This window comes from Papilio polytes, unplaced genomic scaffold, assembly GCF_000836215.1.
Source record: "Papilio polytes unplaced genomic scaffold, Ppol_1.0 DF824080.1, whole genome shotgun sequence".
In the NCBI taxonomy this organism is placed as follows: Eukaryota; Metazoa; Arthropoda; class Insecta; order Lepidoptera; family Papilionidae; genus Papilio; species Papilio polytes.
In genome coordinates, this window is record NW_013525124.1 from 890,234 (window position 1) to 906,865 (window position 16,632).

Below are 16,632 nucleotides of genomic sequence, written 5' to 3' on the forward strand. Positions count from 1 at the left end.
CGTGGTAGTCCAGAATAAAAACTTCACCGAAGATTAATCAACGGGCAACACCGAGGATTACATGTTAATACACTTATCTCCACGTATCTGTAGAGATATCACAATAAGACAAAGTCGCATTGGACCACCGAGTGAGTACATTTGCATATCGACCATTGCTTTGAATATAGAGAAACGGACTATGCAGTGTGCGAAACAAAAAAATTCTGCCGCTTTAATGCTCGTATGCATTTCATTTTGAAACGTAAACGCATATTGACTCAAAATACGTGTGACAGGTCCTGTCTTTTAAATTCAAAGGGCCAGGGTTGCGGACCTGTTACGTCGCGCTTAGACTCTATGGTAATTATCTAGGCGTTGCTTTTACTACCTCTATCCCACTTTATGAGATTTAAAAAGAATTTATGAATTATTAGACCAGCGGAGTAAGTAGATGCTTAGGAGTTTAGAGAATGATTTGAGTTTTATTGTTTTTAAATGTTAAATCAAGTTTAACATACTTCTTTTCCGTAAATTGATAGATGGGCATAGAAGGTTTCCAGCACTTATAAATTCGTAAGCACATTAATATTTAAGCCAATAAAGTGCACCGTCGTGCTGTATCGAGTTTCAATAGTAATAGTATTAAAGTGTTTCGCAGACACGGGATACATGATGTTAATATTACGCGATTAGGAAATTAATCCAGTACGGCGGCTTTGAGTCGCGCAATACATTCCTTGTTAACGCCCCGCGCACACAGACGGGAATCTAAAGCGAAAACGAAACAAAACACTACCGAATACGCGCAGAATAATATAAAAGTGGTCAGTGTCGTTCATACAGCAAACAGGTCGGGTCAGTCTCATAGAGTTGCTCAATATTGACAGAATTAAACTTCATTGTGTTGTTCTTGCTGATCTCCTTGTTATAAACGCAACGTAAAACAGCGCGTTGGATGGACGTTGAATTGAGATTGTTTCGTTCCGCAAACTCACACATACTCGCTACACGATTGCGGAGCTGTTCGTTTTGCGATTTCGCTCCGCTTTCGTAAGTTAGTGTGATCGGGGCGTAATTTCTCGGATTATTCACGCTCGTTCCTCGCATCCGTTCATGTCCGCGAGATTGCATCGCCTACGCCTTTTAGATTAAGTATCCGCTGACATGTCTATTTGTGCATCTTAGATATGTTTCAGATTAACTGTCGACAGTCGAGGGTGTTGCAAACAGGAATTTACGCTGTTTTGGATGTTGTTTTGGATAGTAATACGAATTAAAAGGTCAAGAAGTTAACAAGATTCATACGCACCTTAAGATAGTGTTTTGTTTCTCATCGTTCTAATTAGAATACCAATGCAGTATTTATGGCCGGTTTCCCATCTACTTTTAAGCATTCATTAGAATTTTTGCTTCGATAACATCATAAAATGCATTCCCGAACGTAACTTGAGTTTTACTCCGTTGAAATAGGTCAAACTAAAACTAAAAAATCACTAATTATGATAAAATAAATGGAAACTTCAGAAACCCAGCATATGTCACATTTTAGACAATTCAATTTCTATTACCAAAACACTATTATACGTTTCCACATTTAAAATTGAAACGGTGTTAATATGAGAAAAAGAATTCAAAATAAAAAATACAATATGCAAATGCATTTCAATTACTGAACGACTTCACTTTCTACAAGTCCATTGTAACGGCGTTATTAAAATTATCCATATCGACCACAACAATAGCGTCTTGATGGAAAGATTTCGTTGATAAAATAGGCTAGCTAAGTGAATACAAATTTCGTTTAATAAAACGCGTCCGATGTCCATTAAAAGTGATGTTTTATCAATTCACTTTTACTTTCACCGGCGTACTGACAATGTCATTGTCGACTGGCCGGTGATCGGAATTCAATAAGGCAACATTCATCATATTGACTTAGAGTGCGTTTACACTGCTAAAAGACACACGGCATCTCTGTCTTTAATTTTCCTGCGAGTCTTTCGACTGTCGATAACCACATTTAGTAGTTGGGATTCTCGACGAAGGCTTTTTTAATAAGAGAAGGGGGCAAACGAACAGCGAATATACCGAGTTCATAGAGGCCAATGGACATCCGCAATACCATAAAACTGCAGATGCGTTGAGGCCTTTGAGAAGATGATATGGTCGCTTCTTGAAGGACCCTAAATGGTTTTCTGTTTTCGTATTTCCATTAATTTATTAAATAACTAGCTGTTACCGTGCAATTTCATCAGCATTAAATTACTTTATTGTCTACTTGTGTCAAATTGTCAATTTCAAATGTCAAAATGACATGACAAGACAAACCTTGGCAATTTTGCTTCCTTGATGTTGGCAGCAACTTATGGTCTCTTTCCCACATTAGGGTTTTTATCCAAAATATTTACCCCCTAATTTTAATGGTGTGAAAATATATAGCCTAAAGCGTGAGGTAAGTGTAGGGCTTTTTATTAAAAAAAAAATTGTTCAAAAATATGCTGTAATTGCTGACATCTTAGGCAACAAAGAAGTGTGTGTTTACGCTTTATTATAATAGTATAAATAAAATTATAAATGTCATTCTTTAGCTATGCAATATGCTAGCTTTTGCTCGCGACTTCGTCCGTGCGACAAAAATATTAAACTAAAATGTAGCCTATGTGATAATGTAGCTTTTTAGTATATTAATTTTTTTTATAATCGAACAAGTAGTTTTTAAAATTTAAAATCAAAATCTTTCCTCTTACTAATATAAGTATGGATTACCTTCGATTGGATACGAGCCGTACCTAATTCGATTAAGAATTCTGTATTTTCTACCTACTTGAAGTAATGAGCGTGAGTAATTTGAACACTATTGTCTATGTGCGGAAATAGGTGTCAATTTGGTACCTCTAGTTAGAACGCCTACAAGTACCTCTAATAAACAATAAGTTGCGTGAAATCGAAAGTGGTAATTGTCTATTGTTGGATCCCAATAAATAGGTGTAAAGATTTGATAACCATTTAATTAACACCCACGCTAATATTTGAACAATAAACACTCATAAGGTTGGCACTAAAAAGATTTTAATAATATTTATCTAATCTATTATGAGAGCGTCGGTGGCTCAGTGGTTTAAGCACTTGACTTGTAATCTACAGGTCTTGGGTTCGAATCCCGCCATGTACCAATGTGATTTTCGATTTTTCGAATTTTCATATGTACATAATTTACCCCACGTTCTTACGGTGAAGGAAAACATCGTGATGCAACCTGCACATATCGGCGAAGAAATTCAAAGATATGTGTGAAGTCAACCAACCCGCAGTGGGCCAGCGTGGTTGACTATGGCCTAGTCACTCTAACTTAGGGTAGGCTCCGAGCCCCTCGGTGGGGACGTATAGTGAGCTGGTGATGATGAATCTATTATGAATATATTAGATTATTATTATTAGAATATATTATGTATCACTTTAATTGATTTGGTGCCGTCTAACGAATGTTTATTAAATCTTAAGAGCAGGACCCTCGCGATACAGGCTGCGCCTAGTGCGGGGGTACTGATTACTACAGATAGTCATTTCCTTTGTATCCTCAAACAAAGCAATACAAATATACCTTCTATGTATTTATATTCTTGGATTTAAATAAATTATTGTTTCATTTTTCAATCATTAACTACTAAAACAACTATTGTCGAACTCAATTGAAATAAAAAATTGTAACAAATCTATAGAGATTTCAATCTATAGAATCTAGAATTTTAATCTATAGAAGGTTTATAGAAACTTTTTTACCTTAAGAAGACTAGAATAACAGACATATTTGTATAATTCATTTAAAAACTGAAATGTTCTAAAACTTCACTTCTTACAAAATATTATAAATGCGAAAGTTTAGATGGATGGATGTATGTTTGTTACAGTTTGTAGCCTAAACGGCTGAACGGATTTCGATGAAATTTGGCATAAATGTAGAACATAGTATGGACTTAGACTAACACATAGACAACTTACTAAGATTATTTTAATTACGTGTGAACGGAATCGCGGGCGAAAGCTAATCTAAATAACTATAATAAAATTTAATCTATAAATGTTTCTTTTAGTATTAAATTAATAAACAATCAAAGCAAGATCAGATGCTTATTAATTTTGTGTCAGCCCTATTTATCAAAACCTCTGGAAAGATTACCCATACAGACTGTTACCTCTAACTGCAATTAATTTCTGTTAACTATATAGACAATCAATTCTTAACAGACGAGGATTTTGTAATCGTTTTATTGTTTTAAATGCCTTCTTCAGACGGTCGTCGTTTTGTAACGTCTTGATGATTGATAGAGAAGATTGTAAATTAACTTAGCTTAAGCAATATTATATTAATTATAATATTGGATAATTAAAATGTAATGTAACAGTAGAGCCCGCTTTAACATCTTCGCACGAATAGGCCGCCCGGTGTTATACCACACAGAAAACAGGCGTGAAGAGCAAGCAATTCTGCGTTTCGTCTGATGAGTGTGGTGTCGGAGGCCTAATTTTAGTCCCTTTCCCTTTCTACCCTTTTCTTAAGAGGAAAGGATGGGAAAAGTGGATTTGACAGTGGAGAAGACTCATAGGAAGGGGAAATGTCCTTTTTATGTGCGTCTCCTTCGTCGATTAAGGGTAGACAACGCATCTGCAATTGCGGATGTTAATGGGCAGCGGTCGCTTTTCATTTCGGTGGTTTCAGGTGGCCCCATAATCGTTTGCCACCTTATATTATGAAATAATATTGTTTAAATTTTCCAGCGCCTGTATACCCATTAAAATTGCGAAAATCACGCTGAATGTAGTCTATAGAAAGAGTTTCTTATTTAGCTTTATACTCGAGGTCATTAGGCGGAGTTAATACTCAACCTTTAAGCGTATAAAGTACGGTAATTATTAACAAATCAAATTGACGTTAATCCGTACTCTGGTTACGCCTCAATAGCTTAATTAATGTACAAAGAACTTAGCGGACGTTATTAAGTCTGTATGATTGACTATGAATCGATATTAATACGAAGGCCGTGTATGCAATAAAAGAGCATTTGCTATTATCTGCCTGAAGAATAACGCTTTGGCCATAAAACAAACGTCACAAAAGCGTAGTCACAATAGTTCGCGGTATTTCAGTTACTAAACTCCACCAGCTTGTTTCTTTTTTCAAATAAACACAACCGTGCGTTACCTTTATTACATTTCTAAATATTATTTAGTGTAAAATACTATATTATTTCAACATTACACGGTTTACTATTATTTTTATTATTTAAGAGATGCTCTAACGTTTATTGTGCATGCATAAAGCGATTGTGAATGCACTTATAAATCAAAATATCAAAGTATATTTCGTGGCCCACATTGAAAGTATTAATAATAGCGTTTTTTATATCTGCATCTTTCATGGCCCACGCGTTACTATTGCCGAAACGGTTTGTTTTCATGTCGAACGGCACCAATCGTTGTTGCTTGTGTTCACGTCACGACATCACGTATCGGAATAGTGCCAAGGTCCGCGTTTCGTTAATATAGACTATTCAGACCCGTATCACTTAGGTTTAGATAGCTTACGTCTTAAGGTCTTATCTTAGATTTGTGCCTTACTTATGCTATGCTGAATTTTCATGAAGTTATCGAAACAAAAACACTAACGAATGGTTAAATGTCGCTGGGAAACCGGCAATTAGTGACATACTTAAAAGTTTTAGTTGAAGAAAATGTAAATAAACTTTAACGTCTCCACTTCTGACTGAACTAAACACTAGTTAGGATTTATAATTTTATGACTATCAAAATAAACAATCTAATAATCTTAGTTTGTTAAGATTGTATTTTATTGTTTCCACAAATTGTTTTGCTTCCTTATTATAGTATATTTTAAACGATTCAAACCCGCGTGTAATTTATAATTACATAACTTTTATTGTTTAAACGGTTATATATTCGAGTGAGTTGTGGCACGAACACTGAACGTTTTATTACATTGTGTAAAAAATACATTTTATAACTTATATTCAATCAATGTTAATTCCTCTCGTTTTTATTGTATTACTTAGTAAAGTATATTTAGTTATATATCACACGAGCAAACTTCGTTAGTGCAAATTTGGATCACCCGTTACGCAATTTGGACAGCTCGGAATTAAAAAGTAGCCTATAATATGCCCATCCATGTCATCTACCCTCCAGTGAAAGTCCCGTCAAAATCGGTCCAGCCGTTTCGGAGATTATCTGAAACATACGCGGCGTGCGGACAGACATACAGACAAACAAAATTAAATGCGATTTTCGTTATCAGCAACGCAAATACATCCATCATATTCCCGAAATCTGGATTTATACAGACATATTACAAACAGACACTCCTATTTTATTACATGAATAGACGATAAACTTCTAAAAATTAGCTTTTGAGATGTATTGATGTTTGTTTCAAACTTCATATCTTCACACGGACTTTGATTCTAGGATGTTAGAATCAAGTTAATTCAAGAAAGAGTTTACCTGGTCCCTTTTCCAAAAACAGAGACTAAATCTCGCAAGCTATTTTAGCTTATAAGTTGAATTTATAATTATTTTAAATGAGTGCGATGATAGAACGTTATATTAATTTTTTTATCTTCATTATGTTAATTTTCATTCATTAATTATTACAGAATAAATAAATAGACATTATAAACGAAACAGATCGATTATAACATCATAAAATACAACTGTAACTGCATAAACTGTTAACTTAAGAAAAATAAAATATTTAAATAAAATGCTTATTTAATTTTATTAATTAAGCTATTAATACGCGGCAATTAATTAAATAAACAATTAATTAAACCAGTTCGATAAAATAAGTTGCAACTCGATGTCTATAAATTTACTTCGAATTGCCGCCGCTTTATCTGAAAAAGGAAAGCTATTTAGTTGAGCTTATTTAGTAACTAGATTTGAATAGGACTGAAATGCACAATGGCCGTATGATTAGTGCTTTATTACAATCATGTCAAGGTTTTACTTATAGCCTTAGCAGGGTTCGAACCCGTGATAAACCTTTTAAAGAGTTGACAACTCAATTGTGTTGAAATACTTAGTTGAACTTTGTTCAAGTTGTTACTACTATACAATATAATACTATACAAACTTGACATAAGAGACTACAACTATCGAAAGCCAGAAATTTCGCCCGCATATGTCCGGGTAGAATAAAAAAAAACAAAAGTTAGTAGCCTATGTGTTCTTCTAGACTATTCTCTGCGTCTATGCCAAATTTCATCAAGATTTGTCTAGCCATGTAGGTTACAAACTAACAAACATAAATTTATTCATCCATCTAAACATTCGCATTTATAATATTAGTAAGATTCTCTATTGTAATCTGACTATAAGATTATCTCGAATATAGAACAATCTATACAGAATTAATTATTTAAGAATATAACAAAGTAAAAAAAATTATAGAAGTTAAAAATGTCCAAAACTAAATCGAATATATTTTTAATCGATTTCACCTGAATAGATCTAGTATTCGGACTCGGTCGGTCCAGTTCGGTGCATTATCACAAACTATTCATGTCAATCGGTTGTTTATCAATAGTAGTGAATATCGATGTACCGATATCGACCCGTTTCCTCGACAACTTTCTCCGGCTGACAAAAAAAGTTGATACACCGGCTGCGGTTATATTGTAAACATAACATTTTATATGAATTATAATTCGTATTAAACTATATTTTTTATGGTACTAATATTATAAATGCGAAAGTTTAGATGGATGGATGTTTGTTAGAGTTTGTAGCCTAAACGGCTGAACGGATTTCGATGAAATTTGGCATAGACGTAGAGGATAGTCTGGAAGAACACATAGGCTACTTAGTTTTGTTTTTTTTTTTTCTTTAATTTGTAAGATAATCAGATTGCAAAAGTAAAAGATAATTTTATTGAACAATGTTATTGCTCTCTTATCAAAGATCTATACATATGTTATGAATAGAAAAGATTTGCATTTTTGGATGTTTGTTTGCACCTATTGAAATAACTCAAAAACTACTGGACCGGTTTTAAAAATTCTTTCACTGTTAAAGAGCTACGTTATCAATGTTTTACTTTTTCTTAATTTCACGCATACGAAATCGCGAGCCACAGCTAGTCTAAAAGTTAATTTTACTAAGATCTTTTACAAAACAATACAAAATCTGTTATACATGCTATAATAATTTCTTGTATTTTCACCGTTAAAATTTAGAAAAGCTCTTTACAAAACACATTGTTGCATATAATTTACTATTGTTGCAAACTTTTTTATTCTATTGTACATAAGCTTCGCGATTAACCTTGAACTTCATTTAATATTACTACACAAATTCTTTGTTAACTTTTTCATTAGTCGATACAAAAACATTCCCAATGGATGTGGGGTTAGGATAATTAATTACAGGGTTGTTAAAACACGCTTGTTTGAACAGGGGCAGATGGATGGTACTTATATGGCAGCTGCCCTGCACGTGTGGGGTGACCCTTACTTTATGGGTCGTTGTATCGCCATTTACGTACCTCAACAGCAAAAATACCCGACTATTCTAAATAGAGATTTTAGTGTTTTCTTTAATGCTGTAAGCTAAATAAGAAGGAATATTCTGGAAAATGTTACAGCATTTTAATCTGAATGCTGCTTATAGACTCTATTGTTCAGAAAAATAATTTTAGAAAACAGTAATTTAATCTATACTAGAGATTCTTAAACAGTTTTCTTTGTGGACCCCTTTTAAAGTATTACCATGTCGGTGGCCCCCCATTTGCTGTAAGGGACGGAGGGTGTGTTCATAAAAGGTTACTCAAGTCAAATATACGAGTAGTAGAGTGTATTAAACATTTTATTGATTTTCAATTTATTGAACTTTCAGGGTTCACAAACAAACTTTCAGAACAATGAAAACAATGTTCAAAGCCAGATAATATTATCGTGGACCTGAATTTTCAACTTATGAACCCCCTTTGAATCTCCTCTGGTCCCCAAAGAGTTTATCTGGACCACTTTTGGAAAGTACTAAACTAAACGCATAATATTTTCCATACTTATAACCACTATACTATTATAATATCTATACTATTATAATAAAGCGTAAACACACACTTCTTTGTTGCCTAAGATGTCAGCAATTACAGCATGTTTTTGAATGTTTTTTTTTTTAAATAAAAAGCCCTACACTTACGTCATGCTTTAGGCTGTATATTTTCACGCCATTAAACTTAGGGGGTAAATATTTTAAACTAAGGAAGCAAAATTGCCATACTTTGTCATCATGTCATGTCATTTTGACGTTTGAAATTGAATTTGACAAATATTACATAATAGTAAAATAATTTTCACAATTTCATGCTAATGAAGTCGCACGGGAATAGCTAGTTCATAATTAAACTAGCTGTTACCCGCGACTTCGTCTGCGTCTCTAAATAGATAGATGCACTTAAAAGCTAGCGGATATTTTAAAGTGCTACTGGATAGTAACTAAATGATGGAAATCTCTTTAGTACCGTTAAAGTAGTTATTTGCATCGCTTCTGTTTAGCTTTATGCTTTAGAAAACTATCACGTAGGTGAATTAGCACAATTTATGTGAGCAATAAAGCCTGAACAAGTCTGAGTGACTAAACCTATTAGTGATTCCATTCACGGCTTTATTTGCTGCATGATTTCATTCATCTGTCGTAAAACGTCCGCCATTTGTTTATAACATTTCATATAAAAATAGTTGGGCAAAAATCTGGATACTAAGTTAAGTTATGCAGTATTGCATTCCATCTCCGCATTGATACTGTCTCTACACATACGTCACTGTCAATCGGCGCAATGCATCGACGACGATGGAAATTCCCGCACATCGCTAACATTGTTAGCACAAACGGACCATACGTCTTGATGCTTACAGACTGGCCTGTACCGATTGTAATCGTCTAATTTACGACCGTGTTATTGTCTATCAAATACACTGTCTATACCACTGCTTCTCAAACTTGAGCTCCAAAAAACCTAAACTGACAAAACAACCCAACTATGTTTTAGACGTGTTAAAAAAGGCTTTAATATTCTAGTATTTATGGTCATAGAAAAAAACATTCGCTCCGTGATCGACAGTTATCTTGTTTTTAAGAGCCCTTTCAATATGAACTCGTGGATTCCGACCCATACTTTGGAAACCCCTGGTCTATACTTCACTACTTGCGGCGGTTATGGATGTAAGTAACGTTTGCTTTGAATCGATGTAATGAATATTAAAACGTACTTCTTAAAGTAGACAAATATGAGCTCAGTATTGTTTACTTTGTTCGAATCTATTGACTGTTTGAACATAACAAATTATCATAATTTGTTTCTTAAATTTAAACTCCCACGTAAGTACAATTGTTTAATTGAGATAGTCTGTTCTGACTTGTTATCTACTCTTTATTTCCTTTTGTTTTCTGTCCGTTGTCTCATAACTTCATTATACCTACTACGCATAAATTATAAATAAAAAAAACATGTTATTATTTGACACAGAATTTGCGACAACTTTTTCTTCTATATGAAAACTCGCATGCAATCTAGAACAAGAATCGAACGCGCGTGGAATTTAAATCAATTTCGCATTCGATCTCGATAACTTAGCGTGCGTAATTAAGAGGAAATTACTCATAATTCTGTATTGAATACTGCAAACTGCTGGGAGAGAGCTTGAGGCGGTTTCAAAACATTTTCTGTCCCGTACATTATTTAGGGAGCCGTTCAAAACGTGTCGTACACCGTGCGTGGCCGTGGGAGACCGCCTCCGGCTATTGCAAATCTAAACCGTTTTTGATAATTTGTTTTGAATCTTATACAGATGTTATTTTCTTTAAATTCCAATCATTCTATTTAACTTAATGGATACTAATATTATAAAGAGGAGAGATTTGTATTTTTGCAAATATTAAAATAACTCAAAAGCTACTTGGAGAATTTTAAAAATTATTACTACGTTAGAAAGGTAATTTAAATTTATCTGTAAGTAACAGAGGCTAAATTTTTTATTTACACGCGAACGAAGTCGCGAGCAACAGCTAGTTATTAGTATTATATTTGTATTATAGTTGATGTTAAAAAGCTAAGTAATACAGGCTGGATTCTTATTTTTATTTAACAGACTTTGAAAAAAAAATGGTTCTCAATTTGTTCATCATTAAAATAACTATTTGTTGTGAAAATTATGTATACAACTCCCACTTTCTATATGCTTTCTTTATCTTCAGTTCTGATAATCCACAACAATAACAAAGAAATGAGATAGAAATATCTGTAACGTATATTGCAGAAATAATTGTTGTACAATCGCGGAATATATCGGTGTACCACTTATGGACAAATTTCCGTGCTCACTGCAACTACAACAAACTTATTTTTTTCTCGCAAAGACACATTTATAAGCTACGTTGTACTAGTTTTTGTTCCGTCTCGTTTCAAAATGTTCAACAAATTGTAGCTTTTTAAATGGTCCACGGTCATTTTCCCCGACTGTATGTTCGTATGAAAGTTGTACAAGGGTGCATAGTTATGTTGTCTGCGCATCTCGGCCTTCATCTCGCTGGGTGGTGGCCGCATGATTTATTATACGGAAACTAGTCGGCTGTTATTACAAGCTATTACCTGTTTGAGCTTCGCTATGGAGAGATCCATTCATTGCTTTGTATCGTGTTCCGCTACGTTACTTGTAATGTTTATTATTGTATTATTAGCTTTCGCCCGTTACTTCACATGGAATTAATAAGAACACAACCTATGTGTTCTCCCGGATTTGATGTACATTTATGCCAAATTAAATCGAGATACGTTTAGACGTTTATGGTAAACATACAACCTTTCATCCACATTTTTCATAGTGTGGGCATCACCAGATTAATCGTATATTAACCACAAATTGTAATTATCTTTTAGTTGGTATAAATGTTATTGTAATTGTTAAACTCTTGTTTTTCAATAAAATTATTTCTAGTTCTATTTCTATCTAAACTTTCGCATTTATAATATTAGTAAGATTAGTTTATGTTGGAGAGTAGATCATTGAAGTTTTTTTTCATCTATACAAAAAATACAGTTGTTAATACGACACAATAAAATAAAATATACTATTATAATATTGTGTTGACTCTGATAATAAACTTTATTTACTATTTTAAAGTACCTTGCAGGTAGAAAACTTAACTTAACTAAAATTCATATTGGAATAAGCAGAACTAACCATATGAGACTTTACATTACATAATATGCGTTTAGTATTTTAATTAATATAATTTGATATATCAGAAAACCAAAAGTCCCTTCGACAATGAAGGATAAAATTTACCTATTATTTTTTACAATCATACTAATATCATAAATGCGAAAGTTTAGATGGATGGATGTTTGTTAGAGTTCGTAGCCTAAGCGTCTGAACGGACGTCGATTGTATTTTGTATAGATGTCGAGGATAGTCTGGAAGAACACATAGGCCACTTATTTTTTTGATTCCACGCGGACGGAGTCGCGGACGAAAGCTAAATATCTTAAAACGGTTCAACGGTTGTTCTCTACGTTCACTTAACAAGGCGTATCCTTGGAATGTCCGGGGCGTTTCCGTTGCTTATGAACATGCATTATACATACCATACTCGTATAATATACAAACATGCACTTAAGGTAACAAAGTTATAAAAACAATTGTCAAAATGTTAAAACACATCCGTGTGGGTGGGGCATATTTTGCATATAACAAGGGTTACTGCTTTCTCTTTTATCCTCTTAGAGTCTTTAATTTACTAGAGATCAAACATTTGTCGAAATTTAACCATAAATAACCAAAGATTTGAAAAAAATAACTTTATCCACTTTTTATAAAATTTAATTGTATCTAAAAATAAATAATAAAATTGATCTTTTCTGATATTGAAGTTTATATTAATAAGAAAAGTCTTATTTCCTTATTTATTTTTATAAAAATAAACAGTAACATTGCATACATGGTTAGTACTACTTGTATTGAATTTCCTGCCGAGGGAATTAGACGCATCTCGTACAATTGTCTAGGGCTCCCTGAAGATAAACACAGTCGTATCTATTGGTTCCGCGTGGCAATGATACAAACAGTTACATTGTGGTCTAAGTCGCAAGATTTTGAATTTAAATATTATTTATTATTTCTCTTCTTAGTATAACGTCGTTAATGAATGATATTTGATGATTATTGCACTTGCCCATAATTGGCGTACGTCCTTATTTGTATATTTCCTAGAAGCAACCATTTAGGACTAATTAGATTATTTCTCAAAGATTTATTATGTACTTCAATATGCATTTATATCGTTTATTATAGTATATAAAAATAAAGAACAAAAACCTCAAGAACTATCCTTAGTAAAATAATATACGTAAAATTTATCTCTACCGCTTATAACTTGTGGCATGCTGTAACATCTATTTGCCGGCAACCGAGGTCTTGTCATGGCCTGCCTATAAATCCGCCTGCACCTTTATTACGTCGAGCGTACATCGGATGCCTTAATACACCTGAAATTATTGTAATTTTCTAAAGAAACTAAATTTTTTGTGAAATTGTTTGTGTATGATTTTATATTTTTGTCTAATTCTGTTTGACAAAACAGCTACATTATTAAACGAAGCGTTTGAAAACTCCAGTTCTTTTTGTGTGTGTTAGGGACATTCTTGAGGCTGGTTGACAATGTCAGGCATCGGTGGGTTTCAGATATTTTGTGACGGTTATCGCGTCATTCCACTTGATCAATCAATCGTTGATAACAGTTATTTGTTACTTCAAAATCTGAAATAATAGAATTTATTTGATAAGATAATTAAAAACAAAAATCTTCAATCCGAAAGTTTAGATGGATGGATGGATGTTTGTTAGAGTTTGTAGACTAAAGGGGTAAACCGATTTCAATTAAATTTGGTACAGATGTAGAGGATAGTCTGGAAGAACACATAGGCTACTCATTGTTGTTTTTTTTTAATTTCACGCGGACGTAGTCGCGAGCGAAAGCTAGTATATAATAATTCGTAAGATATAAGACATATTTCAAGAAAGTTTTGCATTAATATGTGTAAGAGATGGAATAGTTTGTCTAATTCCCAGAAGAATCTAACGTTAACATAGGTAGGTTATTTTTAACTGATATTATACTGTGTTTTGTTACTCAGTTACTATAGAAATAGGTGAGGTCACAGTTACTTTGGTTTAAAACAATAAATTCCGCAATAAAAGACCGCCTGTGGCTTAGTTCTGGCGGATATGTGATACGGATTCCCGCTGCCTGTTATTTACTGCCCAACCTTCATGATAAATTATCTAGAAACATATTGATGTATGTCACCTACAGATCGGGAATGCCGACTGTTTTAAACTTGACAAGATAAATTATAAATTTGAAAAATCGTATATCATTTGAATAAACTCTATTTCGTGATTATATTTTTCTCAACCGCGTAGAGACAAATGACTTAAAATAATTTCAGTTATTCAAATCGAGACATTTTAATCAAAATTTTAGTAATAAAACATTGCGATATAGTCTCGAATTAATAAACAATGAATACAAATAACGCCCACAGGGTGTTCAAATTTTAATAGCCGTAATAAATTCATTTTAATTCGATGCTAAAATAAATACGATTTGTTAAAATTCAAATATAAAGCGTTGCGGCAACAACGAAATTCGCAAACCGCGTGACGGATCTTAGACGAATATGGACAATTATATAATAGTTTTAATGAAATCAATAGCATCCATACGCCAATTATGTAGTTTCTGGCAGGTTTGAAACGAGGCATTTATGTCGATTTTCACACAAGGCGTGTTGGAATTCACGCGGAATAATCCTGCTTACCTTCAACGCAATTCTACGGTTACATTTTTTGTGGATGACACTAGTTTTATAAACGTCTTAACAATGATATGTATTGATTATTATACGCTTAATATAACAAAACAATTAACTGCCGCACGCAGTTGTTTATGTTAATAGAAAAAAAACACTAAGTAGCTATTTGTGCTCGGTGCCCTTCAATCCGGTAATAATAACGAAGTAACGGCTCTTGCTGAGGCTCCTCAGGGACCCCTCAAGCTTAGTTACTCATAAACGACTAAGCGCCATCTGCGCTCGGCCATCTCAAGCCCGGTGAATCTGTAAATCCCTCCTCAAGGCAAACAGTGGCCTTTCAGTCACAAACCTAGCTATATGAGTGGCCTTTATATGACCCTGAGTATGTTAGGAATATTTAAAACAACACTTATTAAGCCAGTAAGAAACAATTATACCCCCTTCTTAGCCATGTGACGTCTATTGTCTGGGTTGGCCTCCCCCAAGGATCGCCATGATGAATAGAATTACCCGAATTCCTTTATTACTTTTATTACCTCCAAACCTTTAATGTCTTTTAGGAATTCAATTCAAGTAAATATATTGTTGAGTTAGACAGTAAATACAGGATAAAGCTTTATAAAGTACGGAGATACGGTTTCCTATTGCAACAATTTACTAGGATTGTGGTAGGATGTAGTATTTAATGCACACAGCGGATACACTCGGAGCGGAACTACTAACTTGTACTGTCAGGATTAAAAATGGTACCGATTTTAATTCTTTTTTAACGACACAAATTATTAAAAAAATGTGAAACATTTCAGCCATCCATCATTACCAGCTGTAACTCGTGACTTCGCCAGCGTGAAATTAAAAAAATAAAAAAAAATAACGTAGTTTTTTTAACAATACCAAGAGTATAATAATACAAATCTTTCCTCTTTATAATATTAGTATAGATTATAATTCCAATTTCAGTTTAGGAACCTCGAATAAAATATTAAAAAACATAATAAAAAAGTTCAGTAGACAAAAGAAAATACTTAAAGATATGCAATAAAAATAATTTACCAGTACAATAAAATAGGCGTATAAGGCAACACAGCAAATTAAACACTTTTCGTAGTTATAAATATTCTTTGTACCGTAAATTGGTAATGGAAACCGATTACCATTGAGTTGAGAGTTGTAAATCTTTTAAACAATGTAATGTGATGCTACTGTATTCGTACGGCGGTTTTTTATTTTAGTTTTTTACTGCCAGTGTGCATCCTTTAAATGTGTTGCTAGTGTTGTGAAATTCCCCAATATTTAAGTTTTTTTTAAACTCTTTAATTAAAACTATCATCGAATTACAGTAATTATAGTTAGAGTAGAATATCTCTATCAGTATGATTTAATTTTAAAGAAAAGTGGAAAGTCCACTTTATAAAAAAAAACTCAAGGAAGAAAACGTACACACTTGTACATTAAAAATAAGTTTGTTATATTGAATTGTACTTACATATTTTTAGTGATTTTTCGACACTAGCCTTTGAATTCCTACTTCACTTGAAACACTCAATATCCTTATCAGAGATCTACATTTGGACAGTCAGGTTAATTAACGGTATCCGCTGTCGCTGCTTCGATACGCGTCATGCAGTGTTGACCTTTGTTTGACATTTCACATCTCCCTGCGTACAAAATGCCGAATCCGTGACGCCTCGGACGAGATAATCAGAACATGACTATTAGCTTAAATTCACTAAAGCAAATTAGATTTAAATATCAGTAGA

The 16,632-nt window shown here is 33.4% G+C and overlaps 1 protein-coding gene across 2 annotated transcripts in view; it reads left to right on the top strand.

Annotated features, from left to right (window-relative positions):
• Window positions 1–16,632, top strand: part of LOC106100019 (leucine zipper putative tumor suppressor 2 homolog) — a 74,237-nt gene that overhangs the window by 43,335 nt on the left and 14,270 nt on the right. The gene's annotated exons all lie outside the window — the stretch shown is intronic.